The sequence below is a fragment of the Vulpes lagopus genome, chromosome 20 (assembly GCF_018345385.1).
Source record: "Vulpes lagopus strain Blue_001 chromosome 20, ASM1834538v1, whole genome shotgun sequence".
In the NCBI taxonomy this organism is placed as follows: Eukaryota; Metazoa; Chordata; class Mammalia; order Carnivora; family Canidae; genus Vulpes; species Vulpes lagopus.
In genome coordinates, this window is record NC_054843.1 from 10,387,041 (window position 1) to 10,400,527 (window position 13,487).

Sequence of the window (13,487 nt, forward strand, 5' to 3'; positions counted from 1 at the left end):
ATGTCATTACTACAAGCTCTGGCTTGGAGCGAAAGATGGACGTCACGATGTCACACAGGGTCTTGGCTATGATAGGGACATCAGTGTCCAGGAGTTTTTAGAACCTGCCTCAAATTCAAAATTCCTGGTTACCCTTCTGGGAATCAGCTCTCCCCGAGTTTGTTTTCTGTGGGGTTTGGATTTATATTTATGAGAAGCTAGCATTTAGGAGGAACCCATAACTCAAGACCAGTTTTAATTTTGCACCAGACCTCAACATTTCAGAAGAGGAGGTAGTGGTTGCAGGAGTGGGAGAAAGGAATTTGCTGGAGAGATTGTCCTCGATTCCCAAATAAGTTCTGTCTCTCTTTCCCAGCCAGACTCTCTATAAAAGGGAAAAGTGGACAACAGGCAGTGGGAAAGGAGCGCGTCCTGGCAACTTGCTGCAAGCCTCGTACACCATGCTGTTTACAAATTCCTGCAGCCAGCCCCGGGATCCAAATGTAGACAACTCTGTTTATGTAACTAAAATAGATGCTTATACCGTGTGATTAAGGTGGCTCGGGGAGCTGGGCCACAATGAGGCGACATGTGCTACAGCCGGGGCCAGAGGGGAGCACAGAGCACAGGAACCCTGGGACCCTGGCAGGTCTAAGGTTTATTAGATTAGTTTTCTTGTCGAGAAATCTCCCAGGGTGGGCACATTGCAGATTCATGGGAGAACTGTGGGTCACTGAGGATGGAGCTCTTCGTCTGCGAGGGACCAGCCCAGAGGGTCTCATGAGGGACCAGAGGACGCAGCCCCTCCCGGCTGCATCCTCTCCTGCAGTGTTTGGAGTAAAGCCCCCCTCCTGCACCGCCAGGAGAGGAGTGGTTCTACTGCCTGCATCAATAAAGAGGCTCAAGTGTCCTAGGGTCAGTAGACAGTGCAGCTCAGTGCAACATGCTCTCCACTCACCATGCCCTCGTGCACTCATCTCTGCACCCGCCTCTTCATGAGTGGAAGGTTTATTCTTCTAGAAGCTGTCAGTGCACGTTTCCCTTCCGGATAGTCTCTCAGCCCTCCCCAGCTGGAAGTGATTACGACTCCCTCCTCTGGGCACTGAGGTCACCCATCCCTGGGTCCATCCACTGCACTCATAAGTGAGCTCTTTGGGCTCAGTATCTGAGTCTCATCATCTTTACACCAACCTTGGCCCTGGTATAGTGTCCAATATGGGCGGTCAAGTTGGCCAATGGCTTGTCTTTCTGAGTCATGGGAAGACAACATCCAGGGGCCATGGGACAAAAGACAGAGCAGCTGCAGAGGTGCCACACCACTGCTAATCACCCCCATAGACTCCCTGAGTCCCAAAGAGGGAGGCCCCATTCACGCGGCTCCCAGGCTTGGAGGAGCCATGTACCTTGGGGCCCTTTACACACTCTATCTCCTCCTGAGACGTGCTGTCTGGCCCACCCAGATCTACTCTCCGACTCATCCTAATCACCACTCTGGTCTCCCCTGAAATGCCCAAGGAAGTTGAGGACAACATCCTTGATAGCACCTGCTCCGTCTGGATCAAGTCCTCTTCTTATATGTTTGCATCACACACCAGGTACTGCTATAACGTCTTATGTGTTCTCATACCCTTCTTGTGGGGTAGAGATGGGTTTTATCCCTGGGACTCTGGCCATGGCTCCCCATGAATCCCCTCCTGGCATTACTAAGATGGTATTCAATAATTCTGTAATTATTTGCTTACTGTCTGTTTCCCTGCTTGAGTCTGGAGAACAAGAATTTGTCTTCTTTTCCACTGTCTTCCCAATGCCCAGCCCGGTTACTTGGCTTCACAGAAACAAATGAACTAATGAACAGATGAATTAATTAACCAACTGAAAGAGGCCTGGAAACACTTTAGGAGCGAGAGCCTGGAGCAGTCAGATTCAAGGTCACCTTGAGGCAGGCAGGAACAAGCTAGAACCTGACAGTGGCCCACCACCAAACGAGCTTCCGGGGAACAAAGGGTGACTGTCCTCTGCCCAAATCAATGGGATCTCCTAAGCTGATGCATTAGAGGAGTAAAGGCAACAGAAAAAAACCCCACAGTTTTAAGCTGAGTGTCTTTCTCTCTCTCTCTCTCTCTCTCTCTCTCTCTCTTTTTTTTTTGGAAAAAATAAACAGAAGGGTTCTTCACAGAGTCCTTACAGGGGAAGCGGGTGGCTGAGGCATGCAGCAGGAGGAAGAAAAGTTCTGGACCATCAACATCTCTGATCACAGACACAGAGTCAAGAAGGAGGCCCCACCGAAGTCACACTTGGATGCCAGGTGCCCAGTGCCAGGGAGGGCACGGTGGCTGCCAGGACCGGCTCGGGCACACACAGGGGCATTCACAGCCCATGGCCACAGCCACTCCTGCCTGCCCACCCTGCACACCCCCCGCACCCCCCGGCAGCAAACAGAACTCTCTGTCTCGGTTCCTGATTCAAGCCTGCACAGAATTAACTGTAATAATTGGCAGGTGTGCTGCTGGCTTCTGGGTTTCAATTCACCAGGGGCTCATGAAAACTGGATGTTGTGCGCAGCCAGTATTTAGCTTGGGCTCTGAGAAGCTTCAGCTTTCCATGACGAGAGGCGAAGTGTGTGGCTGCAGCTGCCCTGGGCAAACAAGAATTCCAGAACAGTCTTGGAGAAAGAGGCCCCTCTGGCCAACAATCAATTCGCTCCTTGGGGAAAGAGGAGGAAATAGCCCTTGACCCGTTGCCCTTCTCAGGAGCACAAAATAATGGAGAAGAAAGGAGTCTTTCTGGGAGTCCCTCCCCCCTCCACCCCTCAGGAATGGAAGAGAGTGGTCATCACTTCCAGAAATCTCCGAGGGCATGAATGCCCTTGGACTTCTTTCCAAGAATACCTATGATGATAAAGATGCTTATTGCAACCCAGAGTTGAGCCACCATCCACCTATACTGTGGACAGTAGAGGAGCCAGCCACCTCCACTGTGGCGCCTCTGCTGCTTGCCCATTGCAGACTTCACTAATCAAGAGCGGTCATCTTTTCTACAGAGCCTTAGACATGAGCTTGGAATCCTCAACCCTGTGCCCCAGGAAGCCATTACAATGAATAGGAGTTGGCATGAGAGATGAAAAAATATTTGCCACTTCTATTTTAGTAACTCAGAAGAGGCCAAAGTTAGAATCTCATCAGAAGGTTTTTTACAAGGACGGGAGTCAAGTGATGTCCTACCACAGACTGTGGCTTTGATGCCAATTATTGCCCAAACAGAGAATCCTTATCACTGCCCTCCAAAGAGCCGGCTCTGACGATGATTCTCAGAGAAGGGAATGCTAGATGGGATTTCACTGGGGACCCAGGCACGGTGGCCCAGGGCTGGGACAGTCAATGCCAAGGTCATATCCTTTCTGCTCATCACACCCACACTCGAAGCTGTTCCCCGACTGGTGTTTTTGCCCCTGGTCTGCTATAGCAGGGACAGAGCTGGCCACCGACCTGACATCCTTTCAGGAGACAGCTGCCTATGCGTTGTGGCCTCCTACCATGTGTCACCCCACCCCTCTTTCTCAGAAGGTCTGCTTGGGCCCTTTTTTTGTAGGAACTAATGTGTAGTGCTGGGGAAGGAGGACTCCAGCTTCCAGAGCTGAGAAACAAGAAAGAAGTGGCATCCTTTGGGTCAGGCCCACATTGTCCATGGAAGAGGCCCTTTGTTCACAATCCAGGTAACACCAGCTGCTCCTTCATGGACCATTGTCCTTGTGACCTTGGGCTTCCTTCCAACAGGTTTTGCGAAGGTGTCTCCTTCCAGATGCCCTTTCCTACCCCTGTTTTATGTTTCATCAGAGACCAGAGCCTGAATAGTACCTCCTGCTGCTCAGCCCAATGACACGGGGAGGATCTTCCTCTGCTATGACAAGTTGGTGCTGTGTCCAGAGCACTTACCTAATGCCCTAAGGAGGAGGGACGACTTAGCAGCCCTTCACTCCTTACCTCACTGCTTGGGTTCCTGAGTCACACTCCCTGGGACTTAGGCAGTCACATTAGCTCTGTAGGTCTGTGCCCTCCCCTGCAAACAGGCAGAATGACACCACCTTCTAGGATTGCTATGAGGACCAAATGAGAGTGTCTGCACAAAATGTTAGCATGCAATAAGCACCAAATGGGTACGAGCTTTATTAATATGAGGTAGATATATTCCAGCTATGACACCTCTCCTATGCATTTTTAAAAGTAAAAATGCTCATAACACAAATTTTGTAATTTTGAAGTGTATAATTCAGTGGCATTAAGTATCTTTACAATGTGCAACCATCACCATGATCTCATCCCAGAACTTTCTATAACCCCAAATGAAACCCTGCACCCACTAAACAGTCCCTCTGTTTTTTTTCCCTCCCTCCCAGCCCCCGACAACCACTAATCTGCTCTCTGTGTCTATGGATTTGCCTGTTCTGGACATTTCAAATAAATAGAATCATGCAGTATGTGGTCTCTTGTGTCTGGTTTCTTCCACTTGGCATCATGTTTTCAAGGTTCATCCATGCTGTAAAATATATATCAGTACTTCATTCCTTTTTATGACTAAATAATACTCCATGGTATGGATAGACCATATTTTGTTGATCTATTCATCTGTTGATGAACAGTTGGGTTCTTTCGACTTTTGGCTACTGTGAAAAATGTGCTGTGAATACTTGTGAGCAAGAATGTGTTTGGACACCTGTTTTCAGTTTTGGGGGTATACATCTAGGAGTGGCACTATTGGGTCAGATGGTAATTCTATGTTTAACTTATTGAGAAATTGCCAACACTTTTGCACAGCGGCTCTACCATCTTATGTTCCAATCAGCAATGTAGGAGGGTTTTAATTTTTCCACAGCCTCAACAACACTTGCTATTTCCCTCCCTTTAAAAAAAAAATCTGGCCATCCTAATCCTCTTACACTGTTGGTGGGAATGCAAACTGGTGCAGCCACTCTGGAAAACAGTATGGAGGTTCCTCAAAAAGTTTAAAGTAGAGCTACTGTGTGACCCAGCAATTGCACTACTAGGTTTTTACCTGAAAGATGCAAATCTTGTGATCCGAAGGGGCACCTGCACCCAAATATTCATAGCAGCCACGTCCACAAGAGCCAATCTGTGGAAAGAGTCCAGATGTCCATCAACAGATGAATGGATAAAGATAATGTGGTGTATATGTATGCATATATATCACTCACATGCATATATATATATGAAATGCAATACGACTCAGTCATCAAAAAGGGAAATCTTGCTGTTTGCAATGATGTGAATGGAACTAGAGGGTATTATGCTAAGCAAAATAAGTCAGTCAGTGAAAGACAATTCTAATATGATCTCACTCACATGTGGAATTTAAGAAAAAACAGAGGATCTTAGGGAAAGGAAGGGAAAAATAAAACAGGATGAAATCAGAAAGGGAGACAAATGTACGAGACTCTTAATCATAGGAAACAAACTGAGGGTTGCTGGAGGAGAGGCACATGGGGGGATGGGGTGATTGGGTGATGGACTTTAAGGAGGACATGTGATGTAATGAGCACTGGGTGTTGTATAAGACTAACGAATCACTGACCTCTACTTCTGAAACTAATAATACATTATATGTTAATTAATTGAATTTAAATTAAAAAAAAATCTGGCCATCCTAGTGGGTTTGAAGTGGTGTCTCATTGTGGGTTTGATTTGCATTCCTCTGATGACTAATGACATTGAGCATCTCTTCATGTGCTCGTTGGTCATTTGTGTATCTTCTTTGGAGAAATGGCTACTCAAGTCTTTTACTCATGCTTTAATTAGGTTGTTTGTCTTCTTGTGGTTTCTCCTATAAATTTTGGGTCATCTTCTAACCAATGAGGTTAGAAAAAAGAATCAAAAGACATGAAAGTGTGTGTGTGTGTGTGTGTGTGTGTGTGTGTGTGTGTGTGTGTGTTTCCAAACTCCCTGTATAACCTGGAGGTGCAGGAAATATAAAGCAAATTCCTTTATGTTGTCTAGAACTTATTTGTCTTCCTTCTGATCATTACTGCTCTGATCTGCTTTATTACCTAGATCCTAAATTTTAAAAGCCCTCTTAATTATGTTCAGTTTTTCTAAAAAAAAAACAAGAAAGAAAAGAAAGAAAGAAAGAAAAAGAAAGAAAGAAAGAAAAACAAAATAAACCCAAATTCTAAGTCTCCAAGATTTTTCTTCCATGGCCTCTGAGAATATGGGGTGGTGGTGATTTTGTAACCTCAAGGCAAAAGGGGACATCTCAGCATTCTTGGTGTGGTGACTTTTGCCTTCTCTGGACTCCTGGGCCATATCCCTTGTCTGCTGGCTGAGCCTCACACACTGGAAATGGTGGCCAAAGGCCGTGGCCATGTGGTCAGTCTCCTTGGCTCCATCAGAGCCCACCTGCTCCTGGTGACTTGGCTTTCCCTTTGAGGTCTGGCTGTGACTTCTCCTGGGCCTTCCTCTCAGAGATCCCACCTTATCCCAGCCAGCCTTTGGCTCCTCCTGAGTCTCATATTCACCACAGACAGGTAAACCAAGGACAGCTCAGGAATGCTATAGCCTCAGGCCTTCCTGCCACACTACCCTGCACCACCTTATCTGTGTGGATGACCTACCTTCCCCCCCACCTCCCCTGCTAGGAAGCTGCAGAATCCTCCCTGAGACCTGAAGAGGGAACAAGTGGAATGACAGCATCCTTGCGGCTCACAGGAGAAAGAATTCAGGATGTAGTAACCAAATAGGTCCTTGAAGGACAGGGAACTGTCTTAGGGTGGGAACTCTTCCTTCTGAGTCTTTTTCACTCCTCAGAGCACCTGACAGTGTTAGACAAAGAGGAGGTGCTCAAGCCACCAGCTTGAGTTGACCATGACAAATGAAAACGTTGGGAGGTTGAAGGCAACAGCTCAGTGGCTATTTATTTTTGAGTTAGAGGAAACATTCACCTCTAACCACCCAAGTCCATCTCTATCATTGATCATGAACTCCCCTAACTTACTGCCCATGAAGTGACAAAGGTACAGGGTCAATATTTATATTGCTTCTCTGCCCATCTTGTAAGTCAGAGAAAGGAATATTCTCCTCCTCTAGGAAGCTAATTCTCCTACCTGTGCTCATAATTTCCCAATCCTCCATCCTCTTTGAGATCTAGACCCGAATCCCAGAAGCTCAAAGAGAGGATGCCCTTCTCAGATCTGTAGAGCAGTGGTTGACCAGTTGGTTTACTGCTGACACCTATAAGCAGAAACTGCTGAATCTTCCATTACTTGCTTTTATCGCCACTGCTTGATAAATGTGCTTATCCTGATCTGCCTGCCAGTGGACTACAGAATCAAGAACATTTAAGGGTCTGTGATGAGAGGGAGAAAGATCAAGCTTTCAGCCGAAGAGGCCCCTGTTGGAGCAGGATGGACAGAAGAGGCTTGAACAAAGGAGTAATGAGAATGCTCAAGAGGACACAGAGCTTAAGAAAAGGACTTCTAGGAACTAAAAGAACATTATTTTTTATTTTAGAAACTTGGGAAATAAACTGAAAGGAAGACAATCACTGCTTATCAGTGAATTAAAGGTCTAGGAGATCAAGCAGAAGAAAGACTTATAATATGAAAACACAAACATTTGGAAATCAGGAGGAAATAGTAAGAGATTTAGAGGACAAAAAAGGAGATATGATGTTCAAATAATAGAAGTTCCAGAGGGAGGGAGAGAGAGAGAGAGAGAGAGAGAGAGAGAGAGAGAGAATGAAGAACAGATGGAGGAGAAGTAATATTTAAACAAATAACAGAATAAAATTTCCATGGTCTGATATGAGACTTAAGACTGTAGGTTGAAAGGCCCAAGTCCCAGACAGGGTTATTTTTTTAAAGACACACACCTAGATATATCTTGGGGAAATCTTGGAATTCCAAGGACAAAAAAAAAAAAAAAAAATCCTTACCAAGATGAAAGAGGATGAAGAGATATGAAGGGAGATACAACTTTTTCTTCCTATATCTTTGCATTGTTTCACTTGTAAAAATGAGTACTCATTTTAAAATTGACAAAGAAAAATATTTTAATGGGTTTCTAATGATTCTCATTTATCTATGGGTCCTCTTGACCAATGTCTAAAGACATGCACAACTCTGGACCCAGTGCCTAATTGTCCTATTTTTCTGGTTCAGCCTCTCACATCTAGGTCCTGGCCAGCCTGAGATCCCTCAGACCAACAAGCACTTCTCACACTTTTACTTTGAGCCTGGGACAGTGTTTGACATTGATACGCAGAGGTGAAGAAGCATGGTTCCTACACTCAAGGAGTGTAAGCTGAGAGTGAGCTGAATTTGCTCATTGGGGAAGGCCTCTGGGCCTTTGCTCCTGGCAGCTTATCAGGGTAAGTGGTGACACCTAAAAGATCATGCCCATTGTTTCCATCAGCCTGCCTAGGAGCCCCCTCAAAGGAAGGTGGCCGGACCTTATAACACTATGGTCTCCATGACAACCTCAGGATGGCATTAGCTGTGACCTAGCCAAGGTTCTTCTGAGACAAGATGGGTGACTTGGCCTTCCCCCACCCATCCCAGCTTCTTTCCTTTTTCCCTCCGTCCACCTTCCACATCATCCCAGTCATAATGTATGCTGAGATTCCTTTATTTCAGGAATACATTCTATATTTGAAAGTTGGCTCACCCTCTGGGTTTGCTTTCCAAAGGCAATGGAAAACAGTCCCCAAAGGCAGGCCACTGAAGCAGTGTCACCCAGGAGGGACAAGGAACTGGTCGAGGTTAAGAACCAAAGAGAATTAAAAGAGGAGACTCTGAATAGGAGGGTTCCTCCCTTCTTCTCTGATCCGAGGAGCAAGATGGGGTTATAGGAAGCTTAAGGGAAGCTAGCAGGAGAAGCAGCAGGGAGGACTGTGGAGGTGGCCTCTATAGGAAGAATCGTGGAAGGCCACCACCCAGGAGACTGTCCTGCCGAGCCAGGATCTGCCAGGGGCAGCTCAAGAGGGTGGTAAATGATCCTCAGTGAGACAGGAACATTGTCACATTGGACAAAATAGGGTTTCCAAAGACCACGTGTGGCTGCAGAGCTAATGCATTTGCATATCTGGGGGTACCTGGGTAGGTAAAGGGTTCAGCTTCCCAGGGGTTCAGTGACTCCAAATAACACCAGATATATCTCTAGCATGGGGTAATAAACTCACACTCCCTTCTTGTTTGCCATCACCTCTTCCCTCCTTGCCATTCCAAAGCCCATCTCTCTGATTTCCTCTCTACCTCTCCGGTCAGAAGCTGACCAAGACCTGGAGCTTGGGACTCTTCCCCACCCCAAAGCTTCTTCTCAATGTTAGAGGCCAAGAAAATGGACCATGGTCATCCCTCCTTCTTTCTTCCTGAGATATGCAGCTGAGCTGGAGCAAAGACCCCAGAGGCCCAAATGAGGAAATGTCAAGGCATCCCAGGGCAGCTCAAGGCCACGTTGCCAACATGGCCAAGGTCTGAGCCAAAGGACATAAAGAAACAGGCTTTCCATGGAGAGTATCTTCAAGGATTTGCACTCCTGCCCAGTTGACAAAAGCCCCAAAGTGTTGGCCCAGGGAGGGAGTGCCAGCTTTATGTTTAGTCTGGCACTGATCTAACAGGCCTGCAAGGATCAGCAAGCAGCGAGTGTGGGTTTCAAGGCCCCTGAGTACCCATGTTTATCTTCAGGCTCAGATCCAAGAGCTCAGAAATGTGTCCATTTCAAAATAACAATTACAATAGTCTTTCTTCAGGAAGATGCAGACTTTGGAATCCATGTCAAAGTACAGTGGGACAAAACAGCCTAAGAGAATGTGATTTGGGTACGTGAAGAATGGAGTTTAATATAAGAATTCGCAGAATTCATGTGGGCTTCTCACTCACCTCAGCAAGAAAGGGATATGAAAACATTATAATTGGAAGAGATAATTAGGGAAAAGGCTGGAGCATAATGTTTTGCAAAATTGGATGTTTCAGCTGGTTCTGGTCATTGGACAATAGAAGGACCAGCATTTGGATATTCAATTACCTCCTAAAGCTGAGGACCAGTTGAACATATTTGGTTCCGGAAATGTCCCAATGAAGCAAGAGAAAAATGGAACAAAAGGCTTTGGCAGGGGCCAAGCCATTCTCACAGCTGCAGAAATGGAAGACAAATCCCAGAACACCCTCCACCCCATCCCAAACCCAGCCCCCACATGGCCTCAGGAGAGCACATGAAGCAGAGCTTCACCATGGCTTGGCTCACAATCGCATGCGCCCCCCAGGAAGACTTCCTCCATTGGCCCACCCTAACCCTAAGACACACCATCTTTGTCTCACTAAGAATGAGAAATACTGAAATAACCTTTCTGACTGTTGGCACCAGGCACCCAGGCACCCACCAATTGGCTTCCCTGCCTCCTTATAGAAAAACGCCAACTTCCCAACCACACACTGACATTCCTGGCAGAGAGAGCCTTATTATTCTACCTGAAGCACCGAGAAACAAAGCCAGTCAAGAAATTTGCCTATTGGGATTGCAAAGCTTTGAATGCCATCAGTCATGTGGAAAATGTTGAGCCGAGCCCGGCGGAGTCCTCCAAGGCCTTCATGCAAACAACAAAAGGCTGCTGAGAGCGTTCAAGCCCGCGTGGAGGAGGAATCGCGAATCACAAAACCAGGCCCTGGCCTCCTCCGATGGCCCTAATGAGGACCAGGTGACCACGGATGAATGCGACCACACTGCGTTCGCGTTTGTCAAATCTGAGATTACTGCGGAGCCTGGAATGAATGAGTCTACAAACAAGAAAATCTATCTGTTCAGGAGCTGGAAAGAATAGGATGTGGAAAAGGCGGGGGGTGTCATCAATTACTTGTGGTTCTCAGAGAGCCAAGAATTATGCTTGGAAGTACAACTTCTGAGCATCTGGAGAAGTCTTTGGTCAGCATCCTAAGTCTTCTGGATAATATCAAAATCATCCAGACCATCCAAGCGAGGCCAGATGGAGGCAATATTGTGTAGTGTGCAAACTTGTCTTGGGCCCCTCTCTGCCCTCCCCCTGCTTCTTGCCCATCTTCCTGGGGGGCGGGGGGGGCACACCCCCTCCACCACCAACAAGAACGGCTCAGAGTCTCACCTTCTCGCCTGCCAAAATCTGCTCCTAAGAAGGGATGAGATCCAACTACCCTTGCACTAATCACAGGGTAAGTATTAAATGATTTACACTGCAGTGGGAATTGGTGCCTTCACATCAAGGATCACAATTCTAATTGTTGAAACTGAGGCATTAGCTGAGAGGAGAGGACACAGGGGTCACAGTGACAAAGCCAACGAGGCTTTGGAGGAGGGAGAGTGACACTCACCCAGCTCTGCTCTTCACTTCTTGTGGGGCCTTGGACACCGGCCTCTCTCTCTCTTGGTTTCAGTCTCCTTCCTTCCAGAAGGAAGGACGTGACTGTGGTTGCTTCAGCAGCACACACACTAAAATGGGAAGTATACAGAGAAGACTAGCATGGCCCCTGCACCAGGAGGGACATGATTTAGGGGACTTGAGCGTTCCTTCCATCTTGAGCAGTTCATGGGCAGCCGGCCAGCGGGAGCTTCTTGTGAGCCCCCCAAGAAGTAGTGAAGCATGTTTGTGGATATGGGGAGACCCAACAGGAGGTGCTGCAGCACCCCTGTGGAACAGCCTGCCACCACCTCCGGGAAGGTGGGCCATGGGGTCTGCTGGGCCCTGGAGGACAGAGCACAAGGGATGACTCTCACGGTGCCCATGGGACATTTGGGGTCCCACTGATGGTTTGATAGTGCTTGGGCTGGGGCCGCTCCTGTGTCCCTAGAGGAGGCCTCTGGCCCAGGTGTATCTCGATTTTACCCCCCTGCAGGGGTTCCACACATACTGCAGCTTAGATCAGTGGCTCAGCTTTGCCAGGATAAAAGATAGCCCCCAGAATTGTGGAAGGTCATGGTCCTGCCTTTTACCCCAAATCATTCCCAAGCAACATTGTACATGTCGGGAGTTCTACTGTCCCCGCAGACTGTGTCACCTCTATCATGTCTGCTTCTCTTCCCTCATAGGCAGAGCCCATCTCCCTCCTCTTCCTCTCTCTCTGCGCATCGCCCAGGAAGGGCACCCCAATGTGCTCCATAAACCCTACCAACCTGATCAGACTAGAAGTCAGGACCATGAACGACCATTCCTTGTTATTCACAAATGTTGTGGGGGTTTTTATTTTTGTCTCTTTTTTAACGAGAGGTATTTGGGTGGCTGGGAAAGAGGTTTTTAAATAACTTTTTACGGCTAACGAAGAATTTTTAAATATCCTTTACAACAAAAGGCCTCTTTGAAGCTGGGTCTGCCAAGCTTGGACACAACGGACACCCTGTTGACTTGCTACAAATTGTTTACTTTGCTGCAAACTGAATGCAGAGAGAGGGTTTCTTGTGTCCGGGGTTGCATACATGTCAGCCTCGAAAAGAATTCAAGTAACTCTAGCCCCATTCCACATGCTCTACCCCAACTATGCGCTATGGAATGATGTTGTGTTTGGAGCAGATTCCATCCATCTGATTTGGCCCTGGAGTGGGGTGCAGGGTGGCTGGGTCTCTTATTTCAACTCTGTATTTTAGACCCTAGGGTGAAGAAAATGAATTCAGCATTTTTGACCTGTATAAAAGACTCAAGACTTCACTTGAGATGGAAGAGAGGGTGTGTAGGAAAGAGGGAGGGTGAGACCCTGTCTCTCCTTGCTCTCCTCGCTCTCCTTGCAGCTTATTTTGGGGAGATACTCCTCATTCTCTGACCTCCCCACATGCTCCCCTGCCCTCTGCCCAGGGTCTGACATTAAAGAGAATACATCTTCCCTGCTTTCAGGGTGGGAGGGTCCAACAGACTCTGCCGCCATGCCAATGGCATCATTTTCCAAAGTTCATCCTACTTGCCGTCTGCTTTGGGCAACACTGTGTACCCCCAAAATTCATGCACTGAAACCCTAACCCCCAGTATCTCCAAACGTCTTTGGCGGTGGGGTTTTTAAAGAAGCAATGAAGTTAAAATGCCGCCCTTAGGGTGGGCTCTAACCTAGCTGACTGGAGCCCTCATAAGAGGAATTTTGGACACACACAGAGACACCAGGGGTGCACGTGCATGAAACAAAGACCACACCAGGACACAATGAGAAGATGGCCATCTACCAGCCGAGGAGATTGGTCTCGGAAGAAACCAACCCTGCAGACACCTTGATGTTGGATGTCTAGCCTCCAGAACTGTGTGAAATAAATTTCTGACGTTTAAGCCAGCCAATCTGTCGTATTTTGTACGGGGCCCTAGCAGTTTAATATACTGTCAAAAGGACAGGGACCCTGGAGCTGTCTCCTCTTTGTTCCTCATCTATAAATAAGAATATCTGCCTTGCAGGACTCGTGAGAATTAAGCTCGCAGATGACAGGGTACCTGGGGCAGGGTCTGACACGGGCATCACTAAATAATTGTGAATGCTAACATTAGTACTTTGAGAGACCAAT

At 47.3% G+C, this 13,487-nt stretch overlaps 1 protein-coding gene and 1 pseudogene across 2 annotated transcripts in view; one reads left to right on the top strand and one right to left on the bottom strand.

Moving 5' to 3' along the window:
* Positions 1-13,487, bottom strand: part of KCNE2 (potassium voltage-gated channel subfamily E regulatory subunit 2) — a 113,241-nt gene that overhangs the window by 19,467 nt on the left and 80,287 nt on the right. Inside the window, exon 1 of one of the 2 annotated variants that reach the window (XM_041734726.1) lies at positions 5,029-5,102. The exons of the other annotated variant lie outside the window; for it this stretch is intronic. The gene's annotated coding sequence lies outside the window, so the exon portion shown is untranslated. Of the gene's footprint in view, positions 1-5,028; positions 5,103-13,487 lie in introns of those variants that run through there. 2 annotated transcript variants of the gene reach the window in all.
* On the top strand, positions 11,425-11,525 carry LOC121479617 (annotated as a pseudogene).